This window comes from Chiloscyllium punctatum, chromosome 9, assembly GCF_047496795.1.
Source record: "Chiloscyllium punctatum isolate Juve2018m chromosome 9, sChiPun1.3, whole genome shotgun sequence".
NCBI lineage: Eukaryota > Metazoa > Chordata > Chondrichthyes > Orectolobiformes > Hemiscylliidae > Chiloscyllium > Chiloscyllium punctatum.
In genome coordinates this window covers 125257703-125279022 of record NC_092747.1, presented here as the reverse complement: position 1 = coordinate 125279022, position 21320 = coordinate 125257703, and the positions used below count along the sequence as shown (strand labels likewise).

The window sequence follows — 21320 nt, the reverse complement described above, 5'->3', positions numbered from 1 at the left end:
CTCCCCATGTCTATGTGGGTTTCCACCCACACTCCAAAGATGTGCAGGTTAAGTGAATTGGCAATGCTAAATTGCCCAGTGTTCAGGGATGTGCAGGTTAGGTGCATTAGTCAAGGCAAATGAGGGGAATGGGTTAGGGTGGGATGCTCTTTTGGGTCGGTGTGGATTTGGGCCGAATGGCCTGCTTCCACACTGAAGGGATTCTCTGAACAATATATCAGCTATGACCAAGTGGCAGAGCAATTAGTTGGCCTAACTCTGCTTCTATATCTTATACCCTTGCGTTCTCAATACTTGGAAAACTGGACTGAAATTTATTGTTCACAGTCTGGGTTTATGAAATGCCTACATTAGCATATTTTTGCATCATCTTAATAAAGTTGTAGAGTCAGAATAACTCATCCATGTCAACCAGATATCCAAAACTGATCTAGTACCATTTGGCAGCATTTGGCCCATATCTCACCAAACCATTCCTATTTATGTACCTTTCCAGATGCCTTTTAAATATTGTAATTGTACCCACCTCCACCAACTCTTCTGGCATCTCACTCCATACATGCACCATCCTCTGCATGAAAAGGTTGCCCATCAGGTCGCCCCCTCACCCTAGACCTATGTCCTCTAGTTTCGGACTCTCCCACTCTAGGAAAAAAGACTTTGGCTCTTCACCCTATCCACATCCCTCATGATTTTATAAACCTCTATGAGGTCACCCCTAAGCCTCCGATGCTTCAGGGAAAAAAGCCTCAGCTTATTCAGCCTTTCCATAGAGCTCAATCCTTCCAATCCAGACAACATCCTTAAATTGTATTAAGTCATCCAAAACAACGAACATGGAATATCGCACAGTATGGAATAAAGTGTATGCAATTACCTACTGACATAGTTAAAATGAAATTATTCAGTTTTACTGTTTAAGACTGCTTTATTCAACAGCTCTGATAGCACAATTAATATATTCAGATTAAACATGAATTAGCAGAAAGAACTGAAGTAGTTTGAAATGTATATGTAGTGATTCTCAGTCTAATTAAACATTAGAACAGAAGCTATTTAAATATACCAAAATATTTTGTCATTAATTGGATTTTATTTGAGAACAATTTATGAGTAATGTTCAAAATTCAAAAATACACCACAGCTTAATAATATTAAGCCAATTGACATAATCAATGCTTTACTTATAAATTTCCAGCATTCAACTATTCAGATTGATTTTTCTTAGTAATGGGAATGAGTTTCAGATGTACAGCCTTCTCTTTCTAGCAGGTTGACTGTAATAATAGTCAGAGTCGAGGGTGTAGAAAAGCACAACAGGTCAGGCAGCATTCGAGGAGCAGGAACATTGACATTTCAGGCAAAAGCCCTTCACCAGGAATGAGGCTTGTGAGCTGAAGGGGTGGAGAGATAAATGTGAGGGGTGGGGGCTGGGGGGAAGGTAGCTGAGAGTGCGATAGGTAGATGGATGTGGGGATAATGGTGATAGGTTGGAGAGGAGGGTGGAGTGGATAGGTGGGAAGGAAAATGGACAGTTCATGAGGGCAGTGCTGAGTTGGAAGGTTGGAATTGGGGTAAGGTGGGGGGGAGAGGGGAAATGAGGAACTGATAAACTCCACATTGATGCCATGTGGTTGGAGGGTCCCAAGGCAGAAGATGAAGCATTCTTCCTCCAGGCGTTGGGTGGTTGGGATGTGGTGATGGAGGAGGCCCAGGACCTGCATGTCCTTAGTAGAATGGGATGGGGAGTTGAAGTGCTCGGCCACAAGGCAGTAGGGTGGTTGATGCGGGTGTCCTGGAGATGTTCTCTGAAGCACTCTGCAAGTAGGCATTCTGTCTCGCCAATGTAGAGGAGACCGCATTGGGAGCAACAGATACTGTAAATGACATGTATGAAAGTGCAGGTAAAACCCCGATGGATGTGGAAGGCTCCTTGGACGGAGGTGTGGGGGGAGGTGTAGGTGCAGGTTTTGTGATTCCTGTGGTGGCAGGGAAGGTGCCGGGAGGGGAGGGTGGGTTTTTTGGGGCGGAAGGCAGTGAGGGGTGGGGGGGGTGGGGGGGGGGGGTGGTTGGGTGGACCTGACAAGACAGTCACGGATGGGAATGGTCTTTACAGAAAGTGGATGGTGTGAGGAGGGAAATATATCTCTGGTGCTGGGGTCCATTCATAGGTGACGGAAATGGCGGAGGATGATGCGATGTATGTGGAGACTGTTGGGGTGGCCACCGATCGCTACTAGATCTGCCACTGCCGTGATCACTGCAAGATCCAACGCCCCCGACACCAACGCGAGACCTAACCAGAACATCTCTTCTGCCCCCGTTGTTGCAGCTGCCGCCACATCCACCCCCACTGACACCACTCATCTGAACACCTCCAAGATAATTTCCTATGACACACATTACACCACTTCTGCCCCCGCGGATCCCACAGTCACCACCTCTGCCACCCTAACGCCTGGGGTGAGCATCATTTCCATAAATGATGTCACCCTCAATCTCTCTCCTACCATTTCCACTCCAGTTACAGTCTCCACCTCCACTCCCAGCTCCAGCCCTATACCAGGTCCTAGCTGCCAGTCGTGCCTTGATTTCACCATCCCCCCAGACCTCCCCCTCACTGCGGGTGAACGATCAGTTCTCAGCAAAGGCCTTACCTTTATCCCCCTCTGCTCCTGGATCAACTAATTCAACACGGGTTATGACACCAAACATTACCTCCTCCTACTGCCCCTTGACCGTGACCTCACAGCCCATCCCCTCCCGGATCGTACACAGCCTCATCACCTCAGGGGATCTCCCACCCACAGCTTCCAACCTTCTAGTCTGGGAACCTGCACCGCACGGTTTTACCTCCTACAAGCCTGATCCACAAGCCTGACTACCCCAGCTGACCCATTGTATCCTGTTCCTGTCCCACAGAACACACCTCTACATTTTGTACTAATGTCCTATCCTGCCTGGTTCAAGAACTCCCCACTTACGTTTGGACACCATCCACGCCTTCCACCTCCTCCAAGATTTTTGTTTCCCTGGCCCCCAGTGCCTCATTTTCACCATGAACATTCAGTCTCTAATAACCTCCATCTGCCTTGATGAGGGTCAAGGCCCTCTGTCTCTTCCTCTCCCAGTGTCCCCATCAGTTTTCCTCCACTGACACTCCTATTTGGTTGAACTGGTCCTCACACAAGAACTTCTCCTTTGAATCCTCCCACTTCTTCCAGATGAAAGGGGTAGTCATGGGCAGGCACATGGGTCGCAGCTATGCCTGTCTTTTTATCAGTTACGTGGAACAGTCCAGCTTCCGCAGTTACACCACCACCATTCCCCACATTTTCCTCTGCTACATTAATGATGTATCGGTGCCACTTTGTGCACCCACGAGGAGTTTGAACAGTTAATCAACTTCACTAACGCATTCCACCCGACCTTAAGTTCACCTGGACCATCTCAGACACCTCCCTCCTCTTCCTGGACTTCTCCATCTCCATCAACGGTGACTGACTCAACACAGACATCTTCTACAAACCCACCGACTCCCAGAGCTGCCTGGATGACACCTCCTTCCACTTCGCCACCTGTAAAAATGCTATCTCTTATTTCCAATTCCTCTGCCTCCGCTGCACCTGCTCCCAGGAGGAACAGTTCCACCACAAAACGCACCAGATGGCCTCCTTCTTCAAAGACTGCAATTTCCCCTCCCATGTGCTCGATGATGCCATCCACTACCAGCACCTCCACACTGGTACATCATCACTCCAACCGCAACAAGGACAGAATGCCCCTGGTCCTCACCTTCCTCCATATATATTTCCGCCACCGACAAAAGGATACCACCACCAGAGATATATTTCCCTCCCCCCCTTACCTGCTTTCCGTAAAGACCATTCCCTCATGACTCTCTTGTCAGGTCCATGCTCCCCATCAACCCACCCTCCCCTCCCGGCACCTTTGCCTGCCACTGCAGGAATTACAAAACCTGCACCCACACCTCCCCCCTCAGCTCCGTCCAAGGCCCAAAAGAAGAGGTCCACATCCATCAGAGTTTTACCTGCACTTCCACCTCTGTCATTTACTGTATCTGTTGCTCCCAAAGCGGTCTCCTCTACACTGGGGAGACATAATGCCTATTTGCAGAGCACATCACAGATTATCTCCAGGATGCCTGCACCAATCAACCCTACTGCCCCATAGCCAAACACTTCAACTCCCACTGCCACTCTGCCAAGAACATGCAGGTCGTGGGCCTCCTCTATTGCCACACCCCGACCATCCGATGCCTGGAGGAAGAATGCCTCTCTTCCACCTTGAAGACCGTCCAACCACACGGCATCAATGTGGAGTTCAACAGTTTCCTCATTTCCCCTCCCTCCACCTTATCCCAGTTCCAACCTTCAACTCAGCACTGCCCTCATGACCTGTCCATCTTCCTTCCCATCTCTCCGCTCCACCCTCCTCTCTGACCTATCACCATTATCCCCACCTCCATCTACCTATTGCACTCTCAGCTACCTTCCCCCAGACCCACCCCCCATCCCATTTATCTCTCCACCCCCTCAGCTCAACAAGCCTCATTCCCGATGAAGGGTTGTTGCTTGAAATGTCAACTTTCCTGCTCCTCGGATGCTGCCTGACCTGCTGTGTTCTTTTCCAGCACCACTCTCTCGACTCTGATCTCCAACAACTGCAGTCCTCACTTTCTCCCTGTAATATTAGTAAGACCATTAAACATACGAGCAGAAGTAGGCCATTTGACCCACCAAGTTTGCTCCACTGTTTATGGAGATTTTAGCTGATCTGATAATTTCCCTGGCCCTACACTCATCCCTGGAACATCTGGATAACAAGGACACCTATTTCAGACTCCTATTTATTGATTTTAACTCCATCTTCAACACCGTAATTCCAAATAAACTCATCTTCAAACTCCAAGACCTAGGACTCTGTTGCCCCTCCAGAACTGGATCCTTGACTTCCTGACCCGCAGACCGCAATCAGTGAAGAGAGGTGACAGCACCTCTTCCACAATAATCCTCAACACCGGTACCCTGCAAGGCTGCATACTCAGCCCCTTACAATATTCCTTATATGCTCATGACTGTATGGCCAAATTCAGCTCTAACTCCATTTACAAATTTGCTGATGACATCACTGTAATTGGTTGGATCTCAAACAACGACAAAACAGAGTTCAGTAAAGAGTTAGAGAGCTTAGTAGCACATGTAAAGACAACAATCTCTTCCTCAATGTCAGCAAAATGAAGGAGCTGGTCATCAACTTCAGAAAGCAGAATAGAGGACACACTCCTGTCTATATCAATGGTGTTATGGTGGAGATGGTTGAGAGCTAAAGTTTCTATGAGTAAATGTCACCAACAATCTATCCTGGTCCACCCACTTTTACGTGACAGTTAAGAATACATACCAAAGCTTCAACTTGCTCAGAAGGCTTTGGAAATTTGGTGTGTCCACAATGACTCTTATCAATGTTTACTGATGCTACATAGAAAGCATCTTATCCAGATGTTTCACAATTTGGTATTGCAACTGCTCTGTCCAAGACGGCATGGGATTACAGAGACTTGTGAATACAGCCCAATCCGTTACACCAATCAGTCTTCCATCCATTGACTCCATCTATACTTCACGCATCCTTGGGAAAGCAGCCAACATAATCAAAGACCCCTCCCACCCCAGTTATACTCTCTTCCATCCTCTTCCATCAGGCAGAAGATACAGAAGTCTGAAAACATTCACCAACAGATTTAAGAATAGCTTTTTCCTCGTTGTTATCAGACTTATGAATGGAGTGTCTTCACAATGGCTGTAAGATCATCCTCATTAACCTCCATTTGTACTGTTAATTCATTTATTTTGTTCTGAATACTACACACATTTAAGATCTATTAATTTTTACCTTTTTACCTTTTGTTTCCCTTTTGACCGCACTTGCAGTTTTTTCCTATGAATGTACATATTGTTCCTTTCTGTCCCACTTTGGATAGCATTATCAAAATAGAAGCCCTACAAACAAGTTTTGCTGTAAGTGTGCATAGGTCCTCACCAAACAGCTGATTAGTTTATAGCCCTTTTTACAGTCCTAGTTATTTGATTCATCAGGATACTGGCCCAGACAATTCAAATGAAGCATGTCTGACGAAAACCAGTCCAATCTACTCAAGTACTGATGCTAGTGCCCCATGAATTGAAACTCATTCCTACCTCACCAGTTTAAAGCCACACATCTAAACCCTTGACTTCATTCACCCTATGCCAGTTTACCCATGACACAGTAGCAATCCTGAAATTATTTTGGATGGTCTTCTTTTTAGTTTAGCTCCTAACTTTCAAGTATTTCAGCAGAATGTCTTTTCCAGTCAAATCAATATCATTAGTTGAAAAATGTGGTGCTGGAAAAACACAGCAGGCCAGGCAGCATCCGAGGAGCAGGAGAATCAACGTTTCGGGCAGAAGCCCTTCTTCAGGAATAAGGCTGGTGTGCCAAGCGGACTGAGATAAAAAGTAGGGGGGAGGGAATTTGAGGGAGGGGCGCTGGGAATACGATAGGTGGAAGGAGGTGAGGGTGATAGGCCGGAGAGGGGGTGGGGGCGGAGAGGTCAGGAAGAAGATTGCAGGTCAAGAGGGCGGTGCTGAAACCGGGGGTTGGGACTGAGATAAGGTGGGGTGAGGGGAAATGAGGGAGCTGGAGAAATCTACATTCATTCTGTGTGGTTGGAGGGTTCCAAGGCGGAAGATCGAGGATGGGTAAGAGGCCAACACGGGGTGTGCAGGTGGATGGGGTGTGTTGGAGGTGGGAGAAGGGGTCGTCAGAGGGTGGGAGAGAATCCTGATTAAAGAAGTAGGCGCTGAGGCGAAGGCGGCGGAAGAAATGCTCGATGTCTCGCCGTGTGTTGAACTCGTTAATCCGGGAGTGTAGGGGGATGAAGGTGAGGCCTCTGCTGAGGACTGATCTATCATCCTCAGAGAGGAGGAGGTCTGGAGGGATGGTGAAAATATGGCAAGGCTGGGAGCTAGGACCTGGTGTGGGGCTGGAGCTGGGAGTGGGGGTGCGGGTCCTAGCTCCCAGCCCTGCGGTGTTTTCACCATCCCTCCAGACCTCCCCCTCTCTGAGGATGAAAGATCAGTCCTCAGCAGAGGCCTCACCTTCATCCCCCTACACTCCCGGATTAACGAGTTCAACACACGGCGAGACATCGAGCATTTCTTCCGCCGCCTTCGCCTCTGCGCCTACTTCTTCAATCAGGATTCTCGTCTACCCTCTGACGACCCCTTCTCCCACCTCCAACACACCCCATCCACCTGGACACCCTGTGCTGGCCTCTTACCCGCCCTCGATCTTCCGCCACACGGGGTGAATGTAGATTTCTCCAGCTTCCTCATTTCCCCTCCCCCCACCTTATCTCAGTCCCAACCCCCGGTTTCAGCACCGCCCTCTTGACCTGTCATCTTCTTCCCGACCTCTCCGCCCCCGCTCCCTCTCCGGTCTATCACCCTCACCCTCAGCTCCTTCCACCTATTGTATTCCCAGCGCCTTTCCCCCAAATTCCCTCCCCCTACCTTTTATCTCAGCCCACTTGGCACACCAGCCTCATTCCTGAAGAAGGGCTTATGCCCGAAACATTGATTCTCCTGCTCCTCGGATGCTGCCTGGCCTGCTGTGTTTTCCAGCACCACATTTTTCAATTCTGGTCTCCAGCATCTGCAGTCCTCACTTTCTCCTAGTTGATCAATATCATTAGTGCTAACATGGATGATAAGAAGTAGATCCCTCTCTCCCATTTCAAAGTCCTTCCAGTCTCAGGAGACAGTTTTAATCTTGGCACCTGACAGGTAACACAGGCTTTATGAAAGATGATTTAGGCTGCAGTGAACAATGCCTATCTTCTTAATTATATTGCCTGCTCCCATTATAATGTTCCTATTTCCTCCCCGACTTGAATGCCTCCTTTTAACATGATATCATGATCAGATTGCTCATCCTTTCTGCAATCCCCACTCTCTTCCACACAGCTTGCATGAACCTCATAAATTTTGACCAATTGCAGCGACACAGGCTCCTTGAGAGCTGCCCCTTAGACCACTATTCCTATTCATCTACCCTCCTGTCCTTGATCACACATGAGATTTGAATGAGCAAATCTAAGTTATCTGACTGTCTCCTGGAGCAAAGTGTCCGAGAGACAATCCCCTTCCTTGATGGGATGCAATGTCTACAGCTTGCACTTGAGCTCCTTATAATAGATCCAAAGGTGTTCAAGCTGCAAACATCTGCTATGTTGTGTTCTCTGTGGATTACCTTGATGTCCATGAGCTCCCACACGCTGCAGCTGCAAATCGTTGTAGATTTGCCATCTCTCACGTGTTAATAAAGTTATTCTTTAAAACACTCTGTTTGTACTTAAAGAATTTCCAATCTTAGCCCTTTGTTGTAATTTTACGCCCTTTTTTAACACAGTGGTATCAATCTTAAATTTAACAAGTGATTGTTTCTTAATGAAAGGGAACAAGAAAAAGATGAGACCCAAACACAAACGGAAGACCTTGCATTCACTAATTCATTCATCAGGATCCATTTACATCCATTCTTAATTAGGCTCATTTTTAATATACCCACTGAAAATAAACCTGCCCAAAGTTTGTTACTGCAGAATTTTAAACTACAAATTTCAATTTAAAGTCAATTATAAATTACAATTAAAATTAGATTTGCACAACTTGAAGATGTAGGCAGTTTCCTCCTTAGCAAAAGAATGGATTCAGTCTGTGTTTCTCTTATCCTCTGATCCTCTGATCTTCTTTGAGGCTGAACCCAATCAAATACTGCTATTGTGCATTGTCTTTTTACCAAATTACATTTACGCTAAAGTTTACATTTGTATTGAAGCATTAATGCTGTCACACATTCTGAACATTTCACATTGTAACCAGACATTAGTACTGAGCCAGAAAGGTAACATGAGGGCTTGTGGTCAATAGCTTGGTCAAAGAAGGAGATTCTAAGGTTCATCTAAACAAGCACCTAAAAGAGAGAAGTTGAGAGACATAGGTTGAGGGAAAAGAATCCCAGAATTTATGGTTTAGATTGCTGAACCAAACCATCGTTGGACTGGCAGACAATGTTGATCAATAGCAGAGGGGTAATGGTGGAATTGGACCTGGTTTGAGGTCAACATACAGACAGTATAGTTTCATTGAGTTTAATTTGACATGAAACTAGTCAGCAGAGTACTGGAGCTTAAAACCGTGTTGCTGGAAAAGCGCAGCAGGTCAGGCAACATCAAAGGAGAGGAAAAATCGACGTTTCGGCCATAAGCCCTTCTTTAGCCCTTCTCCCTCTCCTTTGATGCTGCCTGACCTGCTGCGCTTTTCCAGCAACACAGTTTTAAGCTCTGATCCCCAGCATCTGCAGTCCTCACTTTCTCCTAGCAGAGTACTGGAGTCCAGTCTGTAGCTATTGCAATGCAAGCATAGACCATTATTTTAACCACAGATGAACTGAATCCAACGTTGTAGGGAGACAGGAAATACAACAAATCATGAAGAGGAAAAGACGCTGCAGCTTAGCTCAGGTTCAGATAGGACATTTAGGTAATGAGTAATCTTTTCAGTCTGATACAGTGGCAGGTGGGGAGGATGTTAATGTGCCTTGGAAACATCTTGTCTACCTCAAAGGCTTGTGTTATGATATAACGGTGAACCCTTCTGTTAATTAAACCAAACACCTAGAAAAGCTCACCTCACCTCATAATCTGTTAAAATATGGGCGACAGAGAACTCCCAAGTTCCACTATTTAAAGAAAATAATATCAATTTATTCTTTAACTCTAAAAATGAACATTAAACAACAACTATTCACAACTCGAACTCCCCCTTTCTCTTAATTGCTTATTACCTGTCTCAAACTCAAAAACAATATGCTGTTCCAATAAGACACTAAAATTACATCAACTTAATTTCAAAATCACACAGTGGCTGTCGTCTTCGGTGTCTTTCTTCTTCTGGCTGAGGATCTCCCTGGGGAGTCTTCTTTCTTTTTTACTGTGATTATGTTCCATATGAAAAGGTACCTTTGATAGAGAGTGTTTCCTAATTTCTTGGATCTCTGTCAATGGCAGTTGCTCTGTCTCCAATTTTCAAAATGCCTGTATTTTGATTGAGAGTCATAGAGTCATAGAGATGTAATTCTTTAAGTACTTAAAGAATTTCCAATCTTAGCCCTTTATTATAGTTTTACCCCCTTTTTTAACACAGTGGTATCAATCTTAAATTTAACAAGTGATTTTTTTCTTAAAGAAAGAGAACAAGAAAAAGATGAGACCCAAACACAAACGGAAGACCTTGCATTCACTAATTCATTCATCAGGATCCATTTACATCCATTCTTAATTAGGCTCATTTTTAATTTACCCACTGAAAATAAACCTGCCCAAAGTTTGTTACTGCAGAATTTTAAACTACAAATTTCAATTTAAAGTCAATTATAAATTACAATTAAAATTAGATGGAAACAGACCCTTCGGTCCAACCCATCCATGATGACCAGATATCCTGACCCAATCTAGTCCCACCTGCCAGCACCTGACCAATATCCCTCCAAACCCTTCCTATTCATATAACCATCCAAATGCCTTTGTGATGTTGCAATTGTACCAGCCTCCACCACTTCCTCTGGCAGCTCATTCCATACCCTCTGTCTGAAAAGGTTGCCCCTTGGGTCCCTTTTATATCTTTCCCCTCTCACCCTAAAACTTTGTCTATTTATCCTATCCATGTCCCTCATGATTTTATAATAGTCTATTAGGTAATCCCTCAACCTCTGATGCTCCAGGGAATACAGACCCAGCCTGTTCAGCCTCTCCCTATAACTCAAATCCTCCAACCCTGGCAACATCCTTGTAAATCTTTTCTGAACACTTTCAAGTTTCACAACACCTTTCCAATAGGAAGGAGACCAGAATTGCACACAATATTCCAACAGTGGCCTAACCAATGTCCTGTACAGCCGCAACATGACCTCCCAACTCCAGTACCCATTACACTGTCAGATCGTCTCATTGGTTCGATGTTGGCAAAACAATAAATTCAATCTCGATTGGGTTGTAGTATCCTGGGGCATAACTTAAACTGATCAGTTAAATTTGAATTGTTGTCAAAATAGCAACAAACTCAGGTATCCATTTCACAGCCAAATGTTACATATTTTCAATATTCCAGTACACTGTGGGACTGCCATTAGTCATCACAGGTGCTTGTAAGCTCTTAGTTCAGAACAGCATTCACTTTCTCTTAGAGGTACAGTACATGCCTTCAACTTCATAACACTTGAGCCCAAAATTTTTATGCCCTCCTTTTCACCTTCCAACTTCCAAAATAATATTTCTCATTTTGACAGGTAGATCCTACATAGCTTAATTTTCATAACATAAGTTCTACATCAGGTATGTAAAATCCTGAGCAATCAGATAAGGTGTCCCAATCTCTGGTACATTTCATTCCTTAGACATCATTAAATTGAAAATAACATGTCAGGAATGGTAATATTCAGAATTAACTTTGCTTGATAAAGGAAAGGAACTCATTAAACACGTTTTTAAAATTTCCCCAATGACTGAAGGTGGAAGACACCTCTTCTGATATCTTATTTTTTAAGAATTTGTCTTTTATTTTATTGTTACCTGCTCAAATTCCACTGAGCTTCAATTAGTCAATCGGTCTGAAACTTCAACAGGCTTAGCTTAATTGGAAGCTGGTTCTAAATTAGTAACATTCAGAATTTCCTCAGACTTCCAACCTTGACTTAAAATGACAATTTTCTTAAAGTGTAGTTGGTAATGCTATCAAAGTTCTGAGCCAGCACTACAGTGCTGTTAAAATTTAAGACTGTCATGGCAGTGCTGCTCACTTCCAGACCCCTAATCTGACACATATCGTGCCTACTTTACCAAAGTCCATGTCAGGAGAGGGATTAATGGACCTGCTGATGAGTTTCTGAGTTAAGTTATGATATAACTGTGACCTCACTAGTCATGTGCTCATAATATGCAAGTAGTTTGGTACCTATACAGAGCATGCTGTCTGTTCATAAAATTGTTTAATAGGAACCAAGAAGTCAGGCCAAAGTTTTGAGGAAGATCCAAAGAACCCGTATGATAGCAGCTGTGGACACAATAGTCTCAGGTAGATGGTATTTTTCTCAGTGGAATCTGAGAAACCACAAAGCAAAATTGAACAACCTCAATACATTGTTGAATTGAGAAAGAAATCCTCAGAAGATTTTTCTGAACATGGTGACATGATGGCTTACTGGAAATGATGGGAAGTTGTTGAAAATTTAATCAAAGTGAGGCAAAATGAGACATAAAAGCAAAATGGAAGCAATTCTACACAAGGTCAGCAATGCCTATCCTTTCTAAAGCTCTTTAATGCTGTTGAAGCACTAATTTAAGCAGTTAAATGGGAGGTATGAAAGACACAATTCCACAGGAACAGAGCAGCCTACTGAAGCAACTACAACCCTGGGTCAGTACTTTTTAATACGAAGGGAGTCCCATTGCCAATAAGATCATTATCAGGCAAGGTACAGAAAGAGATTTTCAGTCAGTACTACTGGCCTCCAATCCTTATATCAATCTTGAGGACATATGCTTCGTCCAACCAGTGGTTCCAGCTGCCAGTGGTCTTGACACTTTCCATTGAAGATACATATAGTATGAATTCATGTAAAGGTGTGGCTTTAGGAGATGAGTTTATTTTAATTCTCAATTGCATATTCCCTGATTTATTGCAGACAGAATGAGAGCTAACCTCTGAACAGGTGATCCAACAATCAAAATAGACCAAACACAAAGGGTGTCACTATGGGACACTTCTATGCAATGCCAATTCTCAGTCTCAGCTTATCAATGGGCTCGGCCATGACTGCCACTGACTTTATCACTTATGGAGATCTTCCTTCCACAGTTCCGCAACTTCCTTCATTTCATAATCCCCTAACCCCACATAGTCCACTTCCATCTTCTTCTCAAAATCTACAGACAGGATTGCCCTGGTAGATCTGATGTTGCAGTTTGCTTCCTCCAGAGAAACTTATTTCTTCCTGTCTTGACTGTATTTTTCTCCACTCATCCAATCTTTTCCTGATTACATTCAAAATTTTTCTGATCCTTTACGTCGGTTCCACAATTTCCAGTTTCCCAGCCTTGGTGACCCCAACGTCGCCATGCAATTCCTCTACATATCCAATCCCCATTAGGATGGTCTGCTTCTTCATTCACCATCACACTCCTGCGCCAGGCTGAATTTATTTTCACACAAGTTATTACTTAATCTGTTTCACTTTCCCTATGTAAAACACATGGGTACCAATGCCTGTTTCTTTCTGGGTAATGTGAATCATAATTGTTCCAGTCCTAATTCTTTGAGTACATCGGTAACATCATTGATGCTGCTTCCTACTCTGGTCCAGAATTGGAAAAAATAATAGCTGTCAATTTCCATCTTCCCAACTTCACCTGGTCCATCTTTGACTCTTCCATTCTCTTCTTAGATTTCTATGTTTTCATTTCTATGATTTCTATGTTTTTTTTCCACCATTATCCATTGTTCACTTACTCTCACACTTACCTTAATTAAGAAGACTATCAGTTCCTCAGTTTCTCCATCCCTATCAAATCCTTTCCCAACGGTATTTCCAACATATTGTCCTTTTTCCTCAACAATTTCCCACCACTGCTAATGAGGCCTTCAACCACGTCTGACCTATTTCCCACTTTTCTGTGGTTATCTCCTCCCCTCCCTCCCAGAAGAATGGCGGGGCTTTGTTGTCCACAATTTTTGCCTCACCAGTCCCTGTATTCAAAAGATCATCTTTTACAATTTCTGCCATCTCCAGTAGGATGGTACAATCAGACACATTTTTCCCTCCCCTTCCTTTCCAGCATTCTTCAGGGACCTCTGTACATTCCCTCTGCAAAACTTTGGCCCACTACACTTCTGCATCGCTCCCACCCCTATGGAGCTTTCCCAATCACTTTTTATTTTGCTTTCTCTGTTCTGTTAAGAGCCCAAATTTATCTTCCAGGTGAAGCAGCAATTTACTTGTACTTCTTTCAATTTTTCTAATGTATTCACTGCTCAGAATTGAGTTTCCTCTACATTGCTGTGACCAAAAACAGACTAGGCAATCACTTGCAAAACATCTCTGGTATGTCCATAAAAATGATCCTAAACTTCCAGCCATTTGCCATTTCAATACACTATCTTATTCGAACTATAACATTTCTGTCCTAGGCCTGCTACAGTGGCCCAATGAAGCCAATGCAAGATGGAGCAGCAACACCTAATTTCCATTAAAGGCACATTATACTTTTGGGACTCAATGTTGAGTTTAACAACTTTAGAACATGAACATTTTCCTCTATTTTGATCACTGCCTCTTACCCCCAACTCTATTTTGTTTGCATGGGCATGCTATAAATGGAACTGACCTATTTTCTGCTACTCACACCTATTCCTGATTTATATCTATCCTTTACCACCATTAAAAGCCATTTTTCTTTTGTTCTGGGTATGCTTGCCCTAGATTCCACTTGCTCCTCCTTTACCTTTGTCAACGGCACACCAGAAAGATTTCCTGCAACCTTCAGCTCTGAAGAACAGTCATATTGGACTCAAAATATGAACGGTTTCTTTCTTCAAAGAAGCAGCTCAACCTGCTGAGTTTGTCTCGGCTCTCAATGTTTTGTTTGCATAAGCTGGCTCTTAGTGAACTGACCTATTTTACATTTTATTTCTATTTATAGGCCCTCAAATGTCTATCCGAAAAAACAAAAAAGGTGCCAAAAACAGGGAAAGTGTGCTGACCACAATTTGATGTGCTGGCAATGAGGAGCAAGGAAGTATCGCAACTGAGAAGATTGTTCAGCAGAATCTGCTCAATGCTTTCACTGTGGCCATCTTCAGCAGTTTTACACATCAAGATTGCCTCGTAAAAATCACTCAATTTTAAAAATTAAAACAGGCACTATTTCACTGAAATATAGCACAAAAGGCTGCAGACATGCTTTGTAATAAGAAAGCAGAAGTTTATTATGCAAAAGAAGCAATAAAATAAACCAATCAAGCTATCTAAATATAACACTGTTTGAATAATTTCAAAACATGCAGCAAAACAAAATCCCACCTAATTCCCAACACCATCACTGTTTAGTTCATCAAAGTTCAGGAATTTCTTTCCTTCGGTTTAACCGCTTCTCTCAGTTCCTGTCTTGTTAACTGTGAAGTCTTTTTCATGGAATACTTAAACAACTGAGAGCTTAGATTTTCTGAGTATTTTAATAATCTACAGAATATGCATCAAATGCTCCTGGTCTGGAAGTCTTACAAATGATACTCTTTCAACAATGTAACGTATTTCCTTAATTTCCTGAACAACTTCTATTTCTAGGAGATACCACTTGCTTCTGAACATAGTCAGTTCTCCTTTGAATGGAACCATGCATTTTTTAGAAATTTAACAAAAAAATTGAACACCCTAGATTCTGCTAAAGCCAATGGCTTAATATTTTCTTCCTCCAGCTGCAATTGCTCACAATATAATCAAACGTCCATTTATGCTCCAGTAACCTGCAGGCTCTCTAACACATATTGGTCTTCAGTCACAGTTCTGGAAAGACCTAATTAATTTTTAAAGACCTTCACAAAAATAAATCAAGACCCAGATGCCACTAATTTCAAAGCAAAACTCAAAACGATTAAGATAGTATATAAATTACACATCTTTTATCACACAGTTGAGAATTGTTTTAGAATGCCAGCATGTCCTACTGTCATTTGGTTCCTTATCCCTTTTGAGTACAGGATTGTGACTCTGACTGCCCCAAGAAAGGCTAGGATGGGTTTCAAAGGCGGTCTCCTTTGACTTGACTGAGGCCTGCTAACAACCATGGCAAACTTCCTGGATTTGTGTCTGTGCTAATTGGCATGGCATGACTGGAGTAATATGAGCTAGGTACCTCTGGCCAAGAGGCCAAAGCATCAAAAGATAAGGCAATGCAAGAGAGCGATCATCCTGGTTGGCTCAGATTGAGTTAATGGTATGAAAGCAAGTCAACAGCCTGGAGGTATAGCCTGGTGCTGTCCATGAGTTGGGTGCAAAGAGTCCTTGCAATGATATTTGCTGGTGCAGTTTGAGTTTTAGCACTGAGGTGCAGAAATATCCTGTACGTATGGTAGGTTGAAAATATGCCAAGAGGGTTTTATAGAGGTTGGCACCTGTTGGATGGAAGTGTCAGGGGATGTAGAGTCCACCAAGAACCCAATCTGATTTTCACATTGAACTGACCTTATGGCTAGTTTGTGTGGTGAGTTTGGTAAGACCATAACCCATTATGCATTGGATTGTTAACAAGCCTCTTAACAATCAATAAAGAGTCTCGATTAGGAACTTATCACTCCCTGGTGAGAATCTTGTCGAGCAACTTGAGCAAAGTGGGAAAGCTATGGAAAGACAATCTCAGTGTTGAGATGACCATCTTGCTTGATTCTACCACTCATTTTTCCTTCGCCCAAGTTACCCAAAGCCTGGTAAGATTCTGCTCTACATGGCATTTTGTGAAGAATTACTCAGCTTTTCCAAGAGTTAATCAGCATGAAAATCCTCCACTTATGTTGGAAATGATCCTTAACAAAGCTATACATTAAGGGGGTGAACCTGATAACACATTACAATCTGACCCAATTTTCTCATTTCAGGAGGAAAGTTCTGTGGTTCCTCACTCATCAGTTCATGGTGCAGTATATCTTAAGATCCCCCTGAAACTTTTTTAGACTAGTGTGAACAGGATTCTTCACATACTCCTATGGTGAAGCCAGTTATATGACCAGCAGTGTCAATGAAAAGAACATCAGATGTGTCCATTGTCTTTACTTTATGCAGTGGACACAATGATCTTTGAACTGGCAGCATATGGATTGCCTTGATAGGTTAATTCAAAATGAGAGGAATAGATAGAGTCAATAGTCAGAGACTTTTCCCAGGGCAGGATGGACTGGTACGAGAGTTTGAAGATATTAGGAGGAAGGGATAAAGGAGATGTCAGAGGTAGGTTCTTTACGCAGAGAGTAATGAATGCATGGAATGTGTTGCTAGCTGTGGTGGTGGAAGCAGAATCAATGGGGACATTTAAGCAACTGGTGGACAAACACATGGATAGCAGTGAGTTGAGGGGTGCGTAGGTTAAGTTACTATATTTTTGCATTAGGAACAAATCTCCACAAAATATCGTGGGCCAAAGGGCCTGTTCTGTGTTGTACTTTTCTATGTTCTATGTTCTATGTTGGAAACAAAATTATGCACGAACAAGAAAATCTTTAGCAATCCTGAAGTATAAGAATGATGTTCTGCTTTTGGGTGACTGTTTAGATGTGACAACAGTCAATGCTGAAGTTCCTCTAATTTTGTCTGTTTGTCCAAAATACTTTGTGGTAACTTCAAATGTAGCGTCAACAGTCATAATGAACACTGCTGTTCACTCACAAGAATAGAGAATTCACACTATTACATGGTGATAATAATAACCAGACACATGGAACCAGAAATGCACACGAAAGGCCTGAATTAAAACCCATTGGCAGAAAACCATGAAGCCAGGTCAATAATACAAACTCCAAGATGGGCAATATCCAAAGCCGAATTCAGCAGTTGTGACCAGCTACTAATGGACTTTGAGGCTTACCTAAGCATGAAAACATGACGAACAGGAAGACAGCTAATAATCAGCATCCATGAACACCAACTCGCCACGAAACGACACGACCAGCTATCCTTAGTAGCCACACACGCAGATGACAAGCAACATGAATTCGACTGGGACAACACTACTATTATAGGACAAGCCAAACAGAGAACAGCCAGGGAATTCCTAGAGGCATGGCGCTCATCCACAGGTTCAATCAATAGGCAATTCAACCTGGACCCAATATACCGACCACTGCAACGGACAGCTGAAACTGATAACCGGAAGCGGCAGATTCAAACCACTACAAATGGCGGAGGAAAGATCACAGAAGCACTTCACAGGAGGCTCCCAAGCACTGAGGATGTCATCTAGACAGGGGACAAAACGTCTGCAACACAAATTCCCAGCTCGGCGAACAGAACCACAACAACATGTGGTGTTGTATTTTGTTAAGGCAAATCAGTGCATGACTTATGCACTTAATGGTAGGTCCCTGAGAGTGTTGCCGAAAGAGAGACCTTCAGGTACAAGTTCATAGTTCCTTGAAGGTGGGTTCGCAGGTAGACAAGGTAGTAAAGAAAGCATTTGGTATGCTTGTCTTTATAGGTCAGTGCACTGAGTATAGGAGTTGGGATGTCATGCTGCTGATGTATAGGACATTGTTTAGGTCATTTTTGTAATACTGCATACAATTCTGGTCTCCCTGCTTTCGGTAAGATATTGTTAAACTTGAAATGATGCAGAAAATATTTAAAAGGATGTTGCAGGATTGGAGGCTTTGAGCTATAGGGAGAGGCTGAGTAGACTGGAGTTGTTTTCTTTGGAGCATCCGAGGCTGAGGGGTGAACTGATAGTTTGTAAAATCATGTGAGCCATGGATAGGGTGAATAGCCAAGATCTTTGCCCCAGGTTAGGGGAATCCAAAATGAAAAGACATAGATTTAAGGTGAGAGGGGAAAGATTTTAAAGGGACCCAAGGGGCAATACTTCATGCACAGGGTGACGCTGGATAGACTGAGCTCCCAGAGAAAGTGTTGGAGGCTGCTATTTAAAAGGCATCTGGGTGGGCCCATGAATGTTTACAGGGATATGGTCCAAATGCTGGCAAATGGGAATAGATTAATTTAGGATATCTGGTCAGCATAGACAAGTTGGACCATAGGGTCTGTTTCCATGCTGTACAGATCTATGATTCAATGACTGTAAGTACTGAACTATGAAATGGAGTAGACCACGCAGAAGCTTAAGAAAGAGTGGGTGAAGGCTCATGGCATGCAGGTAACAACAGAAAAAAAATCAATCAGCAGCAATGTGTTAAGTATTGCAGAAACAAAGTACTTCCAGATATGAGGAAGAAATGAGGTCTTAGAAAAAAATAGCAATGGGAAATAGGAACGCAACTCAGCCAGCTTTATAGAAAATCATGAATGCAAACGGCACATGGTGGCTCAGTGATTAACATGGCTCCCTCAGCACCAGGGACCTGGGTTCCATTCCACCCTCGGGTGACTGTCTGCATGGAGATTGCACATTCTCCCCATGTCTGCGTGGGTTTCTTCCTGGTACTCCAGTTTCCTCCCGCAGTCCAAAGATGTGCAGGTTTGGTGGATTGGCCATGCTAAATTATCCATAGTGTCCAGGGGTCTGCAGGCTAGGTGGATTAGCCATGCAAAATGCAAGGTTATGGGGATATGGTGGGGTGGAGAGGGTGTTGGGAGAGGGGAAGGGGGGATTGGTCTGGATTGGATGCTCTTTGGAGAGTTGGTGTGGACTCAATGGGTCGAATGGTCTCTTCCACACTGGACGGATTCTATGATTCAAAGGAAAAAGTCTATGATTGAAAGGCATTCCTAGCTGGCAACTACCTGAAATATATCATTGGAAATAACAGTGTGCATACTTGGCAAACAGCCTATATTTTTATGCTGACAGGAGGGCTCTTGTGAGGGAATGATAATGACCCTAGTTCTAAGTCAGAAGGCCTGGCTTCAACTACCTCATGCTCCAAAAGTGTGCCACAACATGTCTCAACAAGTTGTTTGAAAATGCCTGTACACTGACAGTCCTTCCAAAACTGTCAGCGTGGCCTCCTATACAACTGTGTTTGTTGCTATTGAGACTATACTGTTCAAGTCAATGCCTCTTTTCATGATGCAGTGTTATATTTTGATCTTGTGAAGTGCTTTGGGACATTTTATCACATCAAAGATACATATAAATATTAGTTGTTACTGTTTTAAGTTATGCCTGCAGCTCGCACTTGGTTCTGCTTGGATCTCCTTTAGATCGATTTGGTGCCATCAGTCTCCTTGTAATATTTGTCTCTGGGGCTGACTTGTATTACGTGATGAAGGATTATCACAATGTATTTGAGTGACAAGAAATTGTTTATTACATAAGATGTCAATAGGACACATTTATGTAAGACCAGTTAACTGTATGGACACTGTAAAATTTATTGTGGATCTCCTGAGAGTAATTAGATGGATGGAACATGTTTATATATTAAAACAAAAACAGCAATTGCTGAAGAAATTCAGCAAGTCTGGAATTTGTGGGGAGAAAGCAAAGTTATTGTTCAAGTACGGTGACTTCTTCACTGAAGAATTTGTTTTTGTTTTAGACATCCGACATCTGCAGTTCTTCATTTATAATATTATGCATGTATAATAGGTTGACGAACAATCAAACCAATTGTATCGTTTCTCACACTACCAGAGACAGTCATCTATATATCTGCCTGCAGAGCTATTCCAAAGCTTCCGAGTTAATCCAGTCAGTAAAAATCCCTTATTCAACAGCTATTATGTGGTGAATAGGTTTCTTCTCTTTACCTTCAGTTTTACCAACAGCAACACATTGTGATCTCTGAAATACGAAGTAACTTTTCTGTTTAGTCATAGCAGTGGCACAGAAGCCCTTCTCGGTTTCATTCCCAAAAGAAAGTTCTTGTGGCTATAAGGGTCAAGTCACACTGGGGGAGGGCAGAATTAGCCTGTATAGCTGGATAATCATCCATTAACATATTGAGTTGCAGAGCAGATTCGAGGGGTCAAATGACCTCCTCCTGCTCCTATGTTCAAAGTTTCTCTATTCAGCAAGACAGGGAGTAAGCCAGCCACGTGGGTGGGGAAGAGACATTAGGATTTTGAGCAGGTTTTAGAGGCAGATGACCTTCTCCTGCTTCTATCTTCTCTTTTCAGTGAGAGGAACAGACAGGTTAGCCTTGGGGTTGGGGATCAAGGTAGAGACAAAATTAGAATGGCGCTGGAAAAGCACAGCATGTCAGGCAGCATCCGAGGAGCAGGAAGATCGACGTTTCGGCCATAAGCCCTTCATCAGGAAAGTAGAGAGTTGGATGATCAGCTATGATCACATTGAATGGTGGACCACATTGGAGGGGCCGAATAGCCTTCTGGCTACGTTCAGTGAGAGGAAAAGCGAGCCAGTTCTGGGTGGGGCAGAGGGGACAGGGCGCGAGAGAGCGCAATAACGTAGAGCGAGACACGACGACCGTTGGCCACTGACGTCACGGCGAGGCACGCGTGCTCCGCCCTGCCTG

General features: G+C 43.4%; 1 protein-coding gene across 1 annotated transcript in view; it reads left to right on the top strand.

Annotated features, from left to right (window-relative positions):
• LOC140481653 (protein diaphanous homolog 3-like) overlaps window positions 1–21320 on the top strand; it is a 604739-nt gene that overhangs the window by 22543 nt on the left and 560876 nt on the right. The gene's annotated exons all lie outside the window — the stretch shown is intronic.